The following is an 18,674-nucleotide window of genomic DNA, read 5'->3' as shown; positions in this document are numbered from 1 at the left end:
TTAAAATTAAGAGGTGCAAATGGATTTGTTCGTAAAATTTATGAGAATTTAGCAATTCAAGAAAATGAACAACCATCTCTCGAAGAATGCCAAGCTAACATATATTCTTATGTTAGATCAATGTTTGATAAATATAAATCTATGGAAACAACAGGTGATGAAACTGCTCCTTCTACTTCTAAGTCTAGAGTAGAAGTTCTATGGGAAGATATGGATGATATAACAGGTTTTGATTCATCTATTGATGATGAACTTGACTCTTATCTTAATCAAGGATTGGGAAGTATTAAAGACGAAGAAGGCAACAAATAACTTTTGGCATGGTGGAGGGAGCGTGGCAAGGCTTTTCCAACACTTTCAATAATGGCCCGAGATATCCTTGCTATTCAAGCATCATCAGTAGCATCGGAGAGTGCTTTTAGCGCGGCAAGATTTCAAATCGGAGATCATAGACATTCATTAGTGGAGGACAGCCTAGAGATTTCCGTATTATTCAGAGATTGGATTAATTCAGAAAGAAGAAATCTTGGTTTTGAAAAATTAACCACTAGGAAAGAAGAAGAATACAATGAGATACTTAGCACTGGGAGCAATGACGGCATGGAGCTCATGGAACATCAATCAACATTGCCAATTCCAGAACAATGTCCGAGAGAAATTATAGATAAGTTACAACGAAGTTATATAGGAGCTTACAAATATTAGTATGATAATTTGTAATTGGCTACTAAGAGGCCAAGTTCAAACAGAACCCTTCCTAGAAGGTGGCTGCGTAGATTAGGTGCTCTTCAAAAGAATTATGTTTGTATGTGAGATTTGAAAGTTCTATTAATAAAATAAAAGGCTCTAAGCGTTGAATTTTTTTATGAATTGTCTTACACTCTTACTTAGTTACTTAATGGCTTAAAAATTATATTAAATAAATTATAACTCTATTATAAATTTATAATTACTAGAATATTTTATTACAAGTCTTTTGTTTTAATATTTTATAATTCTTTACTTAGTTTCCTAATTTCCGTTTAATTTTTAAGTTTATTAAATAAGTCAAAAAACTAGATGTTCAAACTTTAAAAACTTAGTCATTGTCAAAAGAATATCCGTTGCCAAACTCAATGCTTAAATAATTTTTTTTATAAAAACGACACTTAAAGCCCGCGAACCCGTCCCGTCCCGTCCCGTCCTATCCCGTTTGTTAGCGGGACGGGATGGGCCTACCGTCCGTCCCGTCCCGTCCCATCCCGTTTGTTAGCGGAACGGGATGGGCCTACCGTTTTGTCCCGTTTGTCCCGTCCCGTCCCGGCTAGCCACCGTCCCGGCTAAATGTAGTCTCGTCCTGTTAATTTTATCCCATGCCGTTGGATAGCCATACCGTAGACCACCCGCATGAGATAACCCATCTGCTTAGCTTCAAATTGGCATCCTTCTATACCCTTTCGCAACCACAATTACTGTGCAATCACTTAATCTTCCTGAGTCTGAACTTATCAATAAGACATGAGAATCTAATTCGTTCTACAGTTAAACAACATGAAAGATCGTTCAATACACTCATAACTCGAGACTATACGTCACATCCAAAAAAATATCAAGCACCCAATAGTCCTTTTCACATCTCAATCAAACTCTTCTTGTCACATTCAAATCATCTGAACATATTCCACAGTCACATCATACTCATCATATAGCCATCCAACCGCTCATCGAGCCATGAATTCCACTCATAGGGATACAACCGGACATATAAGCCCAAAAACACGTGCTCACCTAACCGGAATTCCCGTGCTCAAGCTACAGTCCAAACCCGACCTCAAGTCCTCCAGACTGGCCCATCATCAGCACACAGAAATCACATCTAGCACCTCATCCATGGAATCACAAACCGTCAATGCACAGCTGATACCGAGCGCTCACATACGCATACGAGTGAGTGGAATGAATTCAAAGAGTTACGTTTCAAGCTGAATCAATGTCGCACGATAAGGAAAGAAAGATGAGAAGTTTATCCTAAATGCCTTGTAGCCTCTCGAAGATAGGTATGGACGTCATCATACCGATACGCAAGACTCTACTAGGCACTTGCTCATGAGTCGTAGAACCTATGAACCTACAGCTCTGATACCAACTTTTCATGATCTAAAATCCAACTAGTCGTGATGGAACCTAACCCAACCCGCTAGGTAAGCCAATTAACTACTATCCAATTCATTGAGATTTAATGAGAAATATGTGAGGAAATAACTGAACTTTTATACAAAGAATTCCCAAGGACTGGTAGTACAAATCATGATCTTCTAAGATTTAGAGAGTGTATAAAGCTAGTATGAAATAAATACATCATCTGTCCGAAATGTACATAAACAGATTTTCATAAGTCTAAAGCTACCATAAATAAGAGGCAGCTATAACCGGAACACAGGTATGTCTTCAATGCTAGATCCCGCCATAAACAGCAACATCAACATCCAAAATCTGGACGCAAGGTGCAGAAGTGTAGTATGATTACAACCAACCCAATGTACCCAATAAGTAACAAACCTAACCTTAGTTTGAAAGTAGTGACGAGTTGGGACAAGGGTTAGAGTCCAACACCAATAGCCAACAACAACTCATAACAATATAATAAAAGTGGTACAAGAAATAACTCAGAGATATAATGCTCAGCTCGTTCACAGTTCCGGAAAACAGGCATGTTTTTCAAGTATAACAGTGAAAACCCAAATCATTTACTGAAATCACCAAAATATGAGTAAATCTGGAAAAAACTCTGAAATTTTCCCCAAAAACTTTCAACAACAGGTAAGATGTTTGATTATCAAATGGCATGAGTAAAGTACATATTTATGCCTACATGTCAATGTGTATGTGAAGTCATGAATGATTCAATACTGTACGACATGAAAAAAATGCATCTCTATGCCTGTATGTCAAGTGTGCATATCGAATGCAATGCAACAAAGTGATAAAACCATATGCATACTCTCAGAGTATCAATTAACTCAGTCCTCCCAGTCACTCAGTTCTCACAGTCACTCAGTCCTCCAAATCACTTGGCAATCACACTTAGTAGATACTTGCACTCACTGTGGGTGTGCAGACTCCGGAGGGGCAGATCCAACCCAAGGGCTATAATAAGCCAATCATGGCATGAATCAATAATACCTGTTGCGGTGTGCAGCCCGATCCCATCATGAATCAATAATACCTGCTACGACGTGCAACCCGATCCCATTAATATCCTCACAATCAGGCCCTCGACCTCACTCAGTCATCAATCTCTCAAGTCTCTCGGGCTCACAATATCATAAAAATTAACACAAAATGATGATATGATGTATCAATAAATGGTAACAGAGACTGAGATATGATATGCCATGAATGTGTATGACTGAGTATGTAATTGCAATGTAAGCAAATAACTCAACAACAGAAATGACCTCAGTGGGTCCCAACAGGATAAGCATATAACCTAGACATGGTTTCTAATACGGATCACAACTCAATTACTCTAGTACGTAGATATTTCATAGATGCAAATAAGATTAGGTAACTACACAATACCACAAAACTACCGAGTCACAATTTGCATGGTGTACGCCCACATGCCCGTCACCTCAACACCAAATGCATATCACGTATATTCAGGGGTTCATACCCTCAACACCAAGTTTAGAACTGTTACTTACCTCGAACAAGCCAAATCTAATACCAAGCAAGCCAAACGATACTCCAAAAATGCCATCCCGCGCGTACCAACCTCCAAACGGCTCAAAACTAATCAAAAGCAACTCAAATACATTAAATAATGCCTAAGAAAATAATTTCAAAGGATAAAGGTCGAATCTTTAATCAAAAGCCCAAAGTCAACCAAAAAGTCAAATCCCAAGCCCGCACCTCGAAACCCAATAAAACTAACAAAATCCAATAACACATTCAATTACGAGTCCAACCATACTAGTTTCACTCAAATCCGACTCCGAATCGATATTCAAAACTCAAAAATTCACTTTATGAAATTTTAGACAAAAAACCCCCAATCCCCCCCCCCCCCCGGCCTAATTTTTCTCATTAAAATTCACAATCTAATTACCAGAAACGAAGATAGATTCATGAAATATGATCAAAACCGAATAGATAACACTTATTCCAATCCATATGGTGAAAATCGCTTCAAGAATCGTATAAATCCGAGGTCTATATCTCCAAATATGAATAAAATAACCAAACCCTCGATTTAAAGCTTCTACCCAGCAATTTTCGCTTTTGTGAACAAATGAGCCGCTTCTGCGGAGTCGCTTCTACGACACGAACTCCGCTTCTGCGGACTCCACTAGCCAACTGACCTTTCGCACCTATAGACACTATTCCGCTTCCGCGCAATTGCAAGTACGGGGCTAAAATACGCATCTGCGAAAACTCCCAAGCAAGCCGCCATCCGCTTTTGCGATCGAATTCATGCGTCTGCGGATGCGCAGAGGCACCAAACATCCCCCTTCTGCGATTTTCCCTTATCCAGCCTTCCTTCGCTTCTGCACCCATGATATCGCATCTGCGACCATCGCACCTGCGCCCATTACCCCACAGGCGCGACCACATCAGGTCCATCAAAACCTGCCATCTCACATGAATGGAAAAATTATCCGAAACACGTTCGAAATTTACCGAGCCCCTCGGGACCCCGTCCAAATATACCAACAAGTCCCATAACATTACACGGAGCTACTCGAGGGCTCAATAATATATAACAATATCGAATGACGAATCGCACCTCAAATCAAACTTAATGAACTTTTGAATTTTCAACTTCCAAAACTCACGTCGAAACATATCGAATCAACTCGGAATGACCTTAAATTTTGCACACAAGTCCCAAATGACATAACGAAACTATTCTAATTCCCGGAACCACAATCCAAACCCGAATTCATCAAAGTCAACTCCCGGTCAAACTTATGAACTTTCCAAACCTTCAAATTTCTAACTTTCGCCAATTAGCGTCGAAACCTTCTAGAAATATCCAAATGCAAATCTGGGCATACGCCCGAGTCCAAAATTACCATCTGGACCTAACAGAATAATCAAAACTCCAAACCGAGGTTAAATACTAAAAATTTAAACTTGGTCAACTCTTCCAACTTAAAGTTTCAATCATGAAATTCATTCTTCCGAATCACCTGAAAACCAAAACCGATGATTCGCACAAGTTAAAATACATCATACGATGCTGCTCAAGATTTCAAATAACTGAACGGAATGTAAATACTCAAAACGACCGGCTGAGTCGTTACAGAAGAGCAATTTAATACTGAGGAGCAACTTTTGTGTAGATCTAAAGGTGAGTAGAAAAAAATAAATAGGCAACTATTAAGCGGTTAACACACTTTTCGATCTCCTAGAGGAATGCAATTAAGTGTTTGGAGAAAATTTGATTCAATTTTACGACCATTCTTTTGGAAATTTTAAGACCTTCTCTTTTATGATTAAATAAGAAATGGTTGATAAGTTTTCATATCTCCTATAGTAAAGTAATTGCGTGTTTAGAGAAGATTTGATTCAATTTTATGATCATAGTTTTGGGCCGTGCCAGCACGGGTCCAATATTATAAAAGTTAGAATTATATTTTTAGGAAATTTTACCTTCTATATCAAATTATTACATCCTATTTATTATAAACTAATATAATTTCAAAATATTATTACTTATATTTACCTTTTTTATTTTATAGCAAAATAAGTATTTATTTATACCTACCATTGAGGCATGAAATATGCCAGTTATGTTCTTTCTCTCTCTCCCTCTTTATATCAGCAAGATTCTCAATCCTCTCCCTCAAATCAGCAGAATCCTGTCAAAGGCGGTGGTCACACTTCTCATATCTACGCTATTCGTCTATCCATTGCTAAAGCTCTAGTCGCGTTTTATCAGAAGTACGTTGATGAGCAGTCGAAGAAGGAAATTAAGGATATTTTGGTGAGGTATGATAGGACTTTGCTTGTTCCTGATCCTAGACGTTGTGAGCCTAAGAAATTTGGAGGTCGTGGTGCTCGTGCTAGTTTCCAGAAATCCTACCGTTAGATTAGTTTCAATCTTCAATACTTTCAGCTGATCCTCTTAGGCGAACAGGTTTGGCCATGGCTATGTCGGAGAAGATTTGAGGGTCGAATTTTTGTTCGCCTCCATTTTTATTAATAAAATGTATACAGTATTTTGTTTGGCCAGAAAATGCGGCGAAATTTCTTCTCTTCTTTGCTATTTAGTCGCATACAATGATACATATACATTGTATTCTGTATAAATACACTACACTCAAATACATTATATTTTTGTATAAATATATTATTTTTTATCTGTATTTATGTATTCCGAAGGTCTGTATTTTATGAATGCAACCGAATATCACTGTGTTTTGCTTTTTGTTGTTTGAATACAGTCGAATTGAATACGGGGAATTGAATACAATGTATAATAGTGAATAATGAATATTTGTGAATTAAATACAATGTATACAATCGAATTGAATAAAACACTCTATTTCTTATTTTTTGTTGTTTAAATACAATTGAATTCAATATAGCGAAATTGAAAGCACAATTTAATATTGTGCTTTCCGTTATTAAGCACCCGTAATCACTTTTTTTAGGAGGAGATCACCATTAGCATTGAGGTCAATCACCACACTACCTCTATCATACATACGACATTACACGAAGCGAGAGTGCATGGTCAACACACACCTAAAGCGCCTACAATATAGTAGCAGCGAAATTTATATAAAATTAATTTTGTTGAGTTAAATTAGGAGTGATACCCGCTAATTGATCCTCTTTCCGTTAGGAGTGACTCTCCTATTTTTTAGGCGAATTCTGCTATTGTATTCATGAATACAGTAGCACAAATACATCGAATACAGTCGTGTAACAACTAAATAGTAGCTTAAAGAAGTAATTATGTGTATGGTAGCTATAGAAAATTAATAGTCACTAAATAATGGTTTCTGAAAATTTCTCTAAACTTAGTTTGATATATATGATATGGGAAAGGAAAAATAGATGCATATAAATGCCTGCCAAATCATATAACATCACATAACTTTGTTTTGGTACGAAATGGCACAGAAGGAAATAGGATGTCTATAGATGATTACCAAATCAATATATAGACAACATCGCTTACTAACTGTTGGATATTATTTAGATACACTTTGGAGCAAAATATCGACTCATGGTTGTTATATAGTTACCAACAGACATACTTTACATCCATCATAGCAATACAACAATGTACACAAATAATAGCTGAAAAAATCGCATCTTCCATTATAGTCATCATGTGATAATAAGTTCAAGTGATGATTTACATATGAAAATGTATTGTTCCTTCCCCACCACAAATTTCAGTTTAAACTTCAATATGTTATAAAAGACACTGCTTGTATTCGGTGACGGAGCCAAGAATTTCATTAAGAAGGGTCAAAATATAAAGAAATAAATTCACCAAAAAATCAATGAGTGTCATTATATATATAATATATATACATATATTTTTTTAAAAATTTCGAGCTACACTGTATAATTTTCTGACGAAAGGGTGTCGGTTGACACCTCTTTGGTGCATGTGGCTCCGCCACTGCTTGTATCTTCCTGGTCATGCCATTTCACTTATATCATCTCCTCTAGAAATTGTTCCATTTTTTTTGCAGCTGCCTCTATTTGTAGTCACTTTATGCGATAGCAGTGAATAATATTATATCCTTTAGTATGGAAATAACATACAAAAAGTTACACATATTATAAAATATAAGTCATCTAAGAAGATCACATCTTTATAACAGGGAGAAGTACGCCCAGGTTCGACAAATAGTGCAGAAAGCATAACACACCCCAGAACTAATATGAGTCGCTATAACAGGAGCAAATACAACTGAAAACACAAGCAAGATATAGATTACTTTACCAGGGATAAGCTTTACCGTGAACTATTTCTTTAAGTAGTTGTGTGTTAATAAAGAGAAAAGCTCAGAAAGCCTTATATTCTAGGTATCATTTTTAATTTGTATGACATAAATGTGTACAAAATACATGTCACTGCCTGGTTAAGCTACTAAAATAAACGATTAAATAATGAAGAGTTCATATATAATGAGATTCGAATTTGAACTTTGAAGCCAAACAGTAACAAATAAAAAGCATGAAATAAAACACTTAACCAGACTAAGAGAGATAGAGAAATAATTATAACAGAAATATTTCTGCAAATAAGTAGAAACATTTTGTAGCAGAAATTTTTTGCTTCATTATATGCTGTAAAAAAATTTAATATAGAGATGTCAACAACTCTCAGTTTTTATTCCTCTTCACTTTAAAGAAAAAAACTGGAAGTAGGGAGGCAAGAAAGAAAGTCGTACCTGTATATGCCCTCATCTGCACCAACGATTATGTCACGACCCAAAATTCAACTAGTCGTGATAGCACCTAACCCAACCCGCTAGGTAAGCCAAATAGCAACAATCCTATTCAAATGAGATTTAACTGAAAAAATAAATGATTAAATAACTGAGCTTTTATACAAAATTCCAAGGACAGGTAATATAAATCATGAGCTTCTAAGTTTTAGAGTTTACAAAGCCGATTTGAAATATACATGAATATATTAATAATTCTAAAGCTACCAAGAACAAGAGGCAGCTATGACCGGAACGCAGGTATGTAATGACCCGACCGGTCGTTTTGAGCATTTACACTTCGCTCGGTAGTTTACGGGCATGAGTAGCTCCGTATGATGTATTTTGACTTGTGTGAATCGTCGGTTATGGTTTTCAGGTTATTCAGGACTGATTTGGAAGAATGATTCACAACTATGAAGCTTTAAATTTGAAAGAGTTGACCAAGTTTGACTTTTTAGTATTTGACCTCGGATTAGAATTTTGAAGGTTCCGTTAACTCCGTTGGGTGATTTTGGAATTAGGAACGCGTCTGGAGTGTAATTTGGAGGTTCGTGGTTGAATTTGGCTCGAAATGGCGAAAGTTGAAATTTTGGAAAGTTTAATCGGGAGTGGACTTTTTGATATCGGGGTCGGATTCCGATTCCGAAAGTTGAAACATGTTCGTAATGTCGAATGTGACTTGTGTACAAAAATTGAGGTCAATCGGACGTGATTTGATAGGTTTCGGCATTGGTTGTGAAAGTTTGAAGTTTCAAAGTTCATAGATTTTGATTTGAGGTGCGATTCGTCGTTTTAATATTGTTATGTGTGATTTGAGGCCTCGAGTAGGTCCGTATTATGTTATAGGACTTGTTGGTACATTTGGACGGGAACCCGAGGGGCTCGAATGAGTTTCAGACGTAGTTCAGATCATTTCAAATGGTTTTTGTATTGTTGGTTTTTTCTGCTGTTACATGTTGCTTCTAATGTTCTTCGCGATCGCGAAGGCTTGGCCGCGATCGCAAAAGGTGTTTGGTCAGTGGAGCTATTTGTTCTTCGCGTTTGCGCTTCTGAGGACGCGTTCACACTGGATTGAAGATTGTAGTCTTCGCGTCCGCATCCATGGATATGCGGTCGCGTAGTGTTGAACGGGGACTGGTCAGTCTATATGGATTCTTCATCGCGTTCGCAGTGAGTTGTCTGCGATCGCGAAAGTCTAGTAGTGTGTTTCATCGCGTTCGCGAGGGTTTCGCCGCGAACGCATAGTGCAAAGTGAGGCAGTGTGTGTTTGTGCTTCGCGAACGCGAGGCTTCTACCACATTCGCGTAAGAGGATGCCTAGACAGAAGTATAAAGTACTCTATTTCGAGGGTTTCAACCATTTTTACATTTTGGGAGCTGTGGAGCTCGGATTGAGGTGATTCTTGAAGCCATTTTTTACCATATGAATTGGGGTAAGTGTTCTCTACTCGGGTTTAGTTATATTTCATGAATCTATCTTCATTTTATGTAATTGGATTGTGATTTTCAAAGAGGAAATTAGGGGTTTTGGCCTAAAGTTTCATAATGTGAATTTTGAGTTTTGCACATCGATTCGAAGTCGGATTTGAGTGAAACTAATATAGTTGGACTCATAATTGAATGGGTTGTCGGATTTTGTAAGTTTTGTCGCGTTCCGAGGTGCGGGCTCGGGTTGGACGTTTTGGCCGATTTTGGGCTTTTGATTAAAGATTCTACCTTTTTCATTTGGAATTGTTTCCTTGGGCTTTATTTGATGTACTTGAGTTGTTTTTGGTTAGTTTCGAGCCGTTCGGAGGTCGGAACGCACGTGATGGCATCTTTGGAGCATCGCTTGGCTTGCTCAGCATTGGTATTGGCTCTTTCGAGGTAAGTAACTCTTCTAAACTTAGTATTGAGGGTACGAAACCTCGAATTACGTGTTATGTGATTGGTATTGAGCCGACACACATGCTAGGTGATGGGCGTGTGGGCATGCACCCTGTGAATTGTGACTCCGTTGTTTTCATGGCACTGTATAGTGTCCCTATTTTGTTGATATCTGTGTTATCTCCATGTGATAAAGTAATTGCGGTATCAATCATGCTAAATATCATGTTTAGGCTTTATGCTGATATTGTTAGGACCCATAGTGGTTATTTCTTGCTGTCATTATATCCCAGTTTCAGTTGTTATTTATTGATACATCATATCATTGTTGTCGGGCTAGTTTCATGACATTTTGAGCCCGTGAGTGAGACTGGAGAGATTGATGACTACGTGAGGCCGGGGGCCTATTTGTAAGGATATTGATACTATAGCATGTGAGTTGTCCGTGCAACACGTGAGTTGTCCGTGCAGCACGTGAGTTGTCCGTGCAGCATGTGAGTTGTCCGTGCGGATCCATATATTAATACTATAGCATGTGAGTTGACGTGCAACACGTGAGTTGTCGTGCAACACGTGAGTTGTCCGTGCAGATCCAGATATTGATATTTTGACACGTGAGTTACCCATGCAGCACATGAGTTGTCCGTGCCGATATAGCGCTTGGGCTGTAGGAGCCCCCTCCGGAGTCTTCATACCCCCAGTGAGAGCAATTGACTATATATGTGGATCGGGCTGCATGCCGTAGTGGGTATTGTATAGCGCTGAGTGATTGAGTGTGCTGAGCATTGAGCATAGTGAGAAAGGATGTGAGACAGTGAGATTGAGTACTCTGAGAGAGTGAGTACATGATTCATTTTTGAGATACATGGCATTGGCATGCACACATGACATACAAGCATAGAGATGCATTTTTCTCATGATGTACGGTATCACGTCATTCATGACTTTTTACACACATTGATATGTGGTCATAGAGAGGTATTTCACACTTGCTATCTGGAAAAAAAAATGAAACATCTTATTTATTGTGGAAAGGATATTTGGAAAAATTACAGTTTTCAAACTGACTCGTATTTTTGGCATTTTCGGTAAAAGATTTGGGTTTTCTCTAAGATACTTGAAAAGTATGACTATTTTCTAGAACTGTGAATGAGCTGGGCATTTTACTTCTGAGATACATCTCTTATTACTTGTATTATGCTGTTATGAACTGTTGTGGGATATTGGTATTGGACCCGACCTTGTGTTAGCTCGTCATTACTTTCAACCTAAGGTTAGGTTTGTTACTTACTGAGTACATGGGGTCGGTTGTACTCATACTACACTTTTGCACCTTGCGTGCAGATGTTGGTCGTTGATGTTGATGTGTTTGATGGGAGCTGGATTGAAGATGTACCTTGTGTCCCGGTTGTAGCTGCCCCTTGTTCGTGGTAGCTTTAGATCTATAAAACTCTGTTTATGTACTTTTCAAATAGACGATGTATTTATTTTATTTCAGCTTTGTAAATTCTATTCTTAGAAGCTCATGACTTGTACTACCAGTCCTTGGGAAATGTATAATATTCAGTAAATTACTATCGTTTATTTGTCTTGTTAATATCATTGAAATTGGATAGTTACTAGTTGTCTTACCTAGCGGGTTGGGTTAGGTGCCATCACGACCAGTGGATTCGGGGTCATGACAAGTTGGTATCAAAGCTCTAGGTTCATAGGTTCTACAAGTCATGAGCAAGTGTCTAGTAGAGTCTTGCGGATCGGTATGATGACGTCCATACCTATCTTCAAGAGGCTACAGGACATTTAGGATATACTTCCCATCTTTCTTTCCTTATCGTGCGATATTGATTCAGTTTGAAGCATAACCCTTTGAATTCCTTCCACGCATTCGTATGTGCATATGAGCGCTCGGTATCAGCTGTGCAATGACGGCTTATGATTCCATGCTTGAGGTACGAGATATGATTTTGGCGTGCTGATGATGGGCCAGTCTGTAGGACTTGGGGCAGGGTTTTGACGGCAGCTTGAGCACGGAGATTTTGGTTGTGTGAGCACGTGCTTTTGGGACTTATATGTCTGGTGGTGTTCCTGTTAGTGGAATTTGTGATTGGATGACTATGTGGTGAGTATGATGTGACTGCGAGTTGTGTTTAGATTGTTCGAATGTGACAAAAAGAGTTTACTTGAGATTTAGCAAGAACTATTAGGTGTTTGATTTCTGTCTTGATTTGGCATATGGCCTCGAGTTATGGGTGTGTTGAAGGACCTCCCATGTTGTTTAGTTGTGGAGTGCAGTAGATTTCATGTCGTGTTATGAGTTCAGACTCAGGAAGATTAAGTGATTGCATAATAGTTATAACTGTGGAAGAGTATAGAGAGATGTCAACTTGAGGCAAAGCGGGTGGGGTACTTCCGCTGGGTGTCCTGAGGTTGTGCAGTCCCTATATTATTTTTGTAGAAAGTTCTCTTTTACCAATGAATGATATATGTTTCAATTTGAGTTTGGATCGCTTGTGGAAGTTGTCTTGACTATTACAAGGGTAAGTGCGAGATTGGCAGATAATGTGAAGTATTAGATAGTTTGCGTTACAGGAGCTTAGGAAGGATTTGGCTGAATCTCACTGTGGTATTATGGCAGTAATAGAGTATGGGCATTGTGAGTTGTGTGTTTTGATTTATGGCTTTGAGCCAAGTGGGGGAGTTTGCTATCGACGAGTTGATTGCACGATTATGTGTTGTATTGGTTTCGGTTTGAGGCATACTGGTGAATCAACTATGACTATAGGGGTTGAGATTGAGGATGACTCGGGTAAAGGAATTTCGGGATACAGGTTGTATTACACTCTATAGGTATATGGGAATCATAAAATAATTGAGTGGTTATTTGCGAAGGATGTAGTGTACATGGAGTAGGAATTTGCTTGGTCGCATTAAGGTAGGGTTACTCCTTTGGGTGTCGTCGTGCCAATGGGGCGCCAGTCGTTTGGCCCATTTGGGGCTGTGCAACTGAGATTTGGGCAGAGTGGATGACTCTCGAGAATGGTTCTAATGAATTCAAGAATTATATATAGCAATTGAGATTTTCGGATTGGAATACGGCTAGGATCTGATATTTGCATTGGACGGTGTCGAGACTTCTGGAATTTTTATATCATTGTGGATTATGCATTTCAGTATCAAGAAGGTGAAGAAAACAATTTTAGTTTCACATAAGGTCTTTTTAGAGTGGGTGTTTCGGTTGTGGTGCTTTGGGGTGCTTAAGAGGGAAGTCAGCGGTTATGGGCCTTAGGGCGTTTTGGTTTTATATTAGGGTCCCTTGTGTGGTGAGTTTTGGTTGAGGATCATGGTATTATGGCGAGGAGAACTATCAATTTGAAGGTAATTCAGAAAGAACTCGGAGAGTTAGGACAACTTGGTAGTAGGTTGGATCAGCACAGTAATGGATATAATCGGTTCTTTGGGTACTTACGACGTGGCTAGTCTCTACAAGTGTTTCGTGGTAATGCTCTTGGGTTTTGGTAACATGTGTGGCTGGGTTGAGTTAGAGAGATTCGGTTCTGATAGCTTGGTTATGTGCAAATGGGTTCAAGGAGTTCTCAATGGTTTTTACCAAGGTTCGAGGGGTATTTTTCCTGTTGGCGCGAGGAGCATATGGTGTATAGTGAATTTCTTCTGGATGAAATCAAATGGAAGGTCCTTGGCTAATTGAGTATGTAGTTGATTGTGACTCGGAGTGGATTATGAAGTTCTCATACTTTTCTTATGATGGCATGGTATATGCGGTGTGTTGTGTGGGATTGAGATTTACGTGAGCGGGATCACAGTTCTGTTTTGGAAGGGAAGGTCATAAAATTCATAGGCAGGATGGACAGTTTCAGATGACTAGGTAAATGATATTACTATTTGGTATGGCTTGATAAGAGTTTACATTTCAGAAGGGGAAATGTGTTTTGATGTATGTATACTTACTGGTACTGCGGCACTCTCCTGGTTGATCGACTGTTGATATTCAAATTTTGCTATGTGGAACGGAAGAATTTTAGAAGTATTCCTCGTAGGATGATCGTGTATGAGAGATGTGTTAGACATTCTGGCGGTGGAGTTGGGATAAGCTATGGTGATTCGTGTGTTCTATGGATTTGGAGACTGGGAGTTCTCAGGAGCGGATTGTTTCATGGTTGTGGATTGTGAAGTCATGGCCAAAGCTATCCAGATGATAGTATGTGTTATTATTCAGTCATTGTGGGCTTTCAGAGATTTATTTATCTAATTGTGGGTGCCCGGAGTTGATTTGGGGGTCCATTGGTAGGCCCAATTAGGATATGTATTCTACAACGAGCCAGATTGGTTGGCTCTATACTGATATTATTGAGGGATGTGCCATTCGGTTGTTGTTGAGCTTATTCGTGTTCTGAAAGGATCTGTGAGTTGCTCTTCTATGCTACGAGGAGTTGTGATTCATTGGCTATAAGCACACCTGGTACGGTTCTATTTGGGCTTATCAGCGAAATTTGAGCGAGATGAGTAATTGGGCATCGCATGGTTGATGGTGTATGGGTTATGCTCTTTTCGGGTTTTGTATGGCATTGTGTCATCTGCTCTCCATGGTTATGGTAATGCACTTTGGGTACTTGATTTCGAATTATGCGTGGTTATTGATTTTGAGCATTGTGGCTCGAGGTGTCTCATATGGGCTAGTGTTTGGATGGGTCGCACACTGCGGTAGAGTTATGTGGAAATATGATCCTTATGTTATATTCGTATGTTTTGGTTCTATGATGTGTGATAGGTCCTTAGCATTGCATTGTGGTGGTACCCGTTGAGCTTGCGGGACAGTTCTCTTGTTTGAGTTATTTTCGTGATTGAGTACATTTGGATTGTTGCTTATTGGTGCACAGATTGCACGGGTTGTGACTTTAGATTATATTGATGTGTCATGTCACTAGAGTGGTCGTGTTGGTTGAGATGAGGTCACTGGACCTAGAATGGTCACTATCGGAATTGATTACAGCTTGGTTGGAAGGATAATATCGAAATTTGGTTTAGAAATCTGCTATAATTCTTGTCGAAGGAGAGGGAGTTTTCATGACTGGTTGATCTGATAAATAGTTATGAGTTCTGCGTGTTTCTTTCGTCATGAAGGTTTTAGAACAAGGTTTGGTTTGACATGAGGTTTATTACCGGAATTGGGTTATTTTGGACAACTGTTGTGATTAGAAATTATTGCTATGAGTATTTGAGTTATGCGGTATATCATGTGATTACATCTTAGGTTATGGATAGCTTGATACAGCTTGTTCATACTAATACAATATGTAGATGCGAGATTCTGATCTTATAGAAATTTCAGATGTTGGAAATTGGATTCTAAAGCTTATTGGGCTAGGTTGAATTAAGGAAATCTCGGTTATGTTGTGTTATCAGACCTATATTGGATAGGGTGACTTGAGATCACCCTCGGGTATGTGCATGGTAAGGTTACACAGCGATTTGATGGATTTTGGAACAACTCTAGATACGTTCGAGGATGAACGTATGTTTAAGTGGGGGAGAATGTAATGACCCGAACGGTCGTTTTGAGCATTTGCACTTTGTTCGGTAGTTTACGGGCGTGAGTAGCTCCGTATGATGTATTTTGTCTTGTGTGAATTGTCAGTTTTTGTTTTCAGGTTATTTGGGATTGATTTGGAAGAATGATTCTCAACTAGGGAGCTTTAAAATTGAAAGAGTTGACCAAGTTTGACTTTTTAGCATTTGACCTCGGATTGGAATTTTGATGGTTCTGTTAGCTTTGTTGGGTTATTTTGGACTTAGGAACGCATCCGGATTGTGATTTGGAGGTCCGTGGTTGAATTTGGCTCGAAATGGCGAAAGTTAAAATTTTGAAAAGATTGACCGAGAGTGAACTTTTTGATATCGGGGTCGGATTCCGATTTCGGAAGTTGGAGCAGGTCCATAATGTCGAATGTGACTTGTGTGCAAAAATTGAGGTCAATCGGACATGATTTGATAGGTTTCGGAATTGGTTGTGGAAGTTTGAAGTTTCAAAGTTCATAGATTTTGATTTGAGGTACAATTCATCGTTTTGATGTTGTTATGTATGATTTGAGGCCTCGAGTAAGTCTGTATTATGTTATGGGACTTGTTGATACATTTGCAGGGGGTCCCGAGAGGCTCGGGTGAGTTTCGGACGTAGTTCGGATCATTTCAAATGGTTTTTGCATTGCTGGTTTTTCTGTTATTATCTGTTGCTTCTGTCGTTCTTCGCGATCGCGAAGGCTTGGCCGCGATTGCAAAAGGTGTTTGGTCAGTGGAGCTATTTGTTCTTCGCGTTCACGCTTCTGAGGTCACGTTCGCACTGGATTGAAGATTGTAGTCTTCACATCCGCGTCCATGGCTATGCGGTCGCGTAGTGTTGAGGGGGGATTGGTCAGTCTATATGGATTCTTCATCGCGTTAGCAGTGAGTTGTCCGCGATCGTAGAAGTCTGGTAGTGTGTTTCATCGCGTTCGCGAGGGTTTCACCACGAACACGTAGTGCAAAGTGAGGCAGTGTGGGTTTGTGCTTCGCGAACGCGAGGCTTCTACCGCGTTCGCGTAAGAGGATGCCTGGGCAGAAGTATAAAGTACTCTATTTGAGGGTTTCGGCCATTTTTAATTTTGGGAGCTATGGAGCTCGGATTGAGGCGGTTCTTGAGGTAATTTTTCCCCATATGAATTGGGGTAAGTGTTCTCTACTCGGGTTTGGTTATATTTTATGAATCTGTCTTCGTTTTTGGTAATTGGATTGTGAGAGGAAATTAGGGGTTTTGGCCTAAAGTTTCATAATGTGAATTTTGAGTTTTGAATCGATTCGAAGTCGGATTTAAGTGAAACTAGTATGGTTGGACTCGTAATCGAATGGGTTGTCGGATTTTGTGAGTTTTGATGGGTTTTGAGGTACGGGCCCGGGTTGGACGTTTTGGCCGATTTTGGGCTTTTGATTAAAGATTCGACCTTTTTCATTTGGAATTGTTTCCTTGGGATTTATTTGATGTACTTGAGTTGTTATTGGTTAGTTTCGAACCGTTCGGAGATCGGAACACGCGTGATGGCATCTTTGGAGCATCGCTTGGCTTGCTCGGCATTCGTATTGGCTCGTTCGAGGTAGGTAACTCTTCTAAACTTAGTGCTGCGGGTACGAACCCCCGAATTATGTGTTATGTGATTGGTATTGAGGTGACGCACATGCTAGATGACGGGCGTGTGGGCGTGCACCCTGTGAATTGTGACTCCGTTGTTTCTATGGCACTGTATAGTGGCCCTATTTTGTTGATATCTGTGTTATCACCATGTGATAAAGTAATTAAACTGTTAATCATGTTAAATATCATGTTAAGGATTTATACTGATAATGTTAGGACCCATAGTGATTGTTTCTTGCTGTCATCTCACTGATTTCATTGATATATCGTACTCAGTCATATTCATGCATTCATATCATATCTCAGTCTCAGTTGTTATTTATTGATAAATCGTATCATTGTTGTCAGGCTAGTTTCATGACATTTTGAGCCCGTGAGTGAGACTGGAGAGATTGATGACTGAGTGAGGCCGGGGGGCTGTTTATGAGGATATTGATAGCACATGAGTTGTCCGTGTGGATCCAGATATTGATACTATAGCACGCGAGTTATCCGTGCAGCACGTGAGTTGTCCGTGCAGATCCAGATATTGATATTTTGGCACGTGAGTTGTCCGTGCAACACGTGAGTTGTCCGTGCAGATATAGCGCTTGGGATGTAGGAGCCCCTCCGGAGTGAGCGCAGTCGACTATATATGTGGATCGGGCTGCATGCCGCAACGGGTATTGTATAGCGCTGAGTGATTGAGTGTGCTGAGCATTGAGCATAGTGAGAGAGGATGTGAGACAGTGAGATTGAGTACTCTGAGAGTTCTAGTACATGTGCTCATCATTGAGATGCATTGCATTTGACATGCGTACTTGAGATACATGCATAGAGGTGCATTTCCTTTTGCTACCCAGTTTTAGGGATATTTATGATTTTACCCGTGATATGTGGGCATAGAGAGGTATTTCACACTTGCTATATGGAAAGAAGATAAACAACTTATTTATTGTGGAAAGGATATTTGGAAAAATGACAGTTTTCAAACTTACTCGTGTTTTTGGCATTTTCGGTAAAAGATTTGGGTTTTCTCGAAGATATTTGAAAAGCATGACTATTTTCTAGAACTGTGAACGAGCTGAGCATTTTACTTATGAGATATATCTCTTATTACTTGTATTATGTTGTTATAAACTATTGTGGGATATTGGTATTGGACCCGACCTTGTGTTAGCTCGTCACTACTTTCAACCTAAGGTT

Source organism: Nicotiana tabacum, chromosome 23 (assembly GCF_000715075.1).
Source record: "Nicotiana tabacum cultivar K326 chromosome 23, ASM71507v2, whole genome shotgun sequence".
Lineage (NCBI taxonomy): Eukaryota > Viridiplantae > Streptophyta > Magnoliopsida > Solanales > Solanaceae > Nicotiana > Nicotiana tabacum.
This window is presented reverse-complemented; position numbering follows the sequence as displayed.